The sequence below is a fragment of the Miscanthus floridulus genome, chromosome 5, assembly GCF_019320115.1.
Source record: "Miscanthus floridulus cultivar M001 chromosome 5, ASM1932011v1, whole genome shotgun sequence".
In the NCBI taxonomy this organism is placed as follows: Eukaryota; Viridiplantae; Streptophyta; class Magnoliopsida; order Poales; family Poaceae; genus Miscanthus; species Miscanthus floridulus.
This window is the reverse complement of record NC_089584.1, coordinates 60054985-60057738: the sequence shown is the minus strand read 5'-3', so window position 1 is coordinate 60057738 and position 2754 is coordinate 60054985. Positions and strand designations below refer to the sequence as shown.

The 2754-nt window shown below is 38.9% G+C and overlaps 1 non-coding gene across 1 annotated transcript; it reads right to left on the bottom strand.

Annotated features, from left to right (window-relative positions):
* Window positions 1-808: 808 nt before the first annotated feature.
* On the bottom strand, window positions 809-915 carry LOC136455795 (small nucleolar RNA R71). Its single transcript, XR_010759262.1, has one exon. It is a non-coding gene; the product is annotated as a small nucleolar RNA R71 (small nucleolar RNA).
* Between the last annotated feature and the right edge of the window lie 1839 nt (window positions 916-2754).

The following is a 2754-nucleotide window of genomic DNA, read 5'->3' as shown; positions in this document are numbered from 1 at the left end:
GTGGGTATACCCCTCGGTAGACTACCGACCATATTTCGTCGACACTGGTATACTCCCGGATGAAATGCTACAATGGTATATTATCTGTGCGCTTGTGGATTACTTAATATATATATAAAAATTTACAAGTGTTCTCAATAATTACCAACAACACATTTCTAGTATCATTGCTAGGGATGACAACTTGGAATTAAGGTGATGCTAAGAAATGTCAACAAGCATTTCTTACACCATTGCCGGGGAGGGGCACATAGCTAGAGAGAATTGATCAAAGAAATACTTATTGATAAAATTGTAACACCTCTGCTTTAGCAGGCTTACTCTTGTTTGTCTCTGTTCATATCTTATACAGGGTATTGTAGGATTGGTCCTAATTCATCAACAAAATTTATCAATTAGAATCAAACCAATCAATAGGAAGATGAACACCAGTTTCTGAAGCTATGGCTGACAAGACTCTGCGTGAGTTCTCTGCTCCAAGCACTAAGAAGATCCGCACTCGACCAACACTCAAAACCAACAACCTTGAGTTTAAACTCAAGCCAAGCCTCATCAACATGGTGTAAGCTACTCCATTTAGCAAAAAGGCACATGAAGATGCTAGTGCTCATCTTCAGAATTTTCTAGAGATTAGCAGCACAATTGTCATCAAGGACATTGCTCAAGACATCATACTACTCTGCCCTTTCCATTCTCACTAGTGGGAAGGGCAAAGGAGTGGTTCTACACCAACAAATATAACATCAATACGTGGGCAAGATGTTCGAAGGCCTTTCTAGCAAAGTTTTTCCCTATAGGCAAGACCAATGCCTTAAGAGGAAAGATTTCTAACTTCCAACAATAGAAAGGAAAAACCATTCTAGAGGCATGGGAACATTTCCAATAATACATTCTAGATTGTCCTCATCATGGGATGGAAGATTGGTTGCTCATGCAAAACTTTTACCATGGATTAACTCAAAAAGCTCATGAACAACTTGATGCTACTGCTGAAGGATCATTTATGTCACTCACCCTTAGAAAAGCTAAAACTCTCATGGAGAAGATAGCCCCTAATCAAGGCTGGTCTCAATATAATATTCAAGCATGCAATAAGAGCGAAGAAGTACCAGAAGAGGTGTGTGCACTATCAATTAAGATGGATGTACTGTTGAATTGGCTTTAACAGCGAGCCAATTACAAGAAAGATCGTCAGGCCATTCAAGATGCTTTTAATTATCAAAACATATGTGGAGAATATTTAGAGGTTGATTTCCCTGAATATCAAGAAGACGCAAACATTGTCATCAACAATTCTACTCCACAACAACAGAGACAAGGATGGAATCAACAACAATAGCGATCAACTTACCAAGACCAAGTTAGCTATAATAAAAAGATAGAATCACAATTAGCCAAGTTGGCTGCCACTCTGCCTGTTACTACTAACCTTGAGAAGGTCAATGCCATAACCACAAGAGGTGGCAAATCTACTCATGATCTGTCATATCCGACAATGATAGGTAAGAAACCGGCAGCAACACAAGAGGAGAAGAAGGACGATGAAGTCAAAGAAGTTGAGCCACAAGCACAAGAAATAATGCAAGATTTTCATGACACCACCTTCCTACCATTTCCATGCAAAAATCGAAAAGCCAAAATGGATGAGCAGTTTGATAAGTTTGTAGAGGTAATTCAAAAGTTATATATCAATATTCCTCTGCTAGATGCTATACAGGTACCTACCTATGTGAAGTACCTTAGAGACATCCTGAACAACAAGAGACCACTGTCCCCCACTGAGGTAATCAAGTTAATGGAGGAGTGTAGTGTGGCCATCCTGAACACATCACCGGTGAAGAAGGATCCAGGATATCCCACTATCGATTGTTCGATCAGAGACCAGAACTTTGAGAATGTTCTATGCGATCTTGGAGCAAGTGTTAGTGTCATGCCCAAGAAGGTTTTTAAGAAGCTCAACTATTCAACGCTCATGCCAATGTCAATGTGTCTACAACTAGCCGACCAATAGGTTTGCTACCCTGCAGGAATTGCCGAGAATATTCTGGTAAAAATAAAAAGTTTCCTTGTTCTAGTGGATTTTGTAGTACTTGACATGTAGGAGAACATGAAAACACTCCTCATTCTTGGGAGGCCCTTCCTGAGCACTACAAATGCACACATTAATGTCAGAGCCGGAGAAATCAAATTCCATATCAATGGCAAGGAAGGGCGATTCACTTTCAAGGCAAGACCGGAACAATGCTCTAATTTGGAGTGGCAAGAGAAGCTAGTACAACCATCAGGATCTCTATCTTCGGGACTGACTGACGCACCTGAGGAATAAACACGATTGGAGAAGTCCGGTTCGGTAGACTTAAAATTCCGAACCCTCGTCGGGAGGTAAAATCGGTAGTTATCCATATTTACTTTTTCACATTGCATTAATTATCTTATCTTAGCATATTTACTTTTCAACATCTACATTAGAAAAATATAGAAATTCTCATCATGACATTATAAATTCAAGCCCCATGCAAGTAATTTTTATGGAGCGTAAAAAACCATAAGAAATATTTACCATGGAGGCATAAAAATTTAAAACTTAAAAATACCATTCATTCTTCTTCTTATATTTCATAGTATTATAAAATTTTTTTGTATTGCTTATATATATATATACATGTGTATACGATAGAAATATAGACACATGGGACCCACTCAACCACCACCCATCACTTCTATCTCTACCATCACCTCCATTTCCACCTCCAT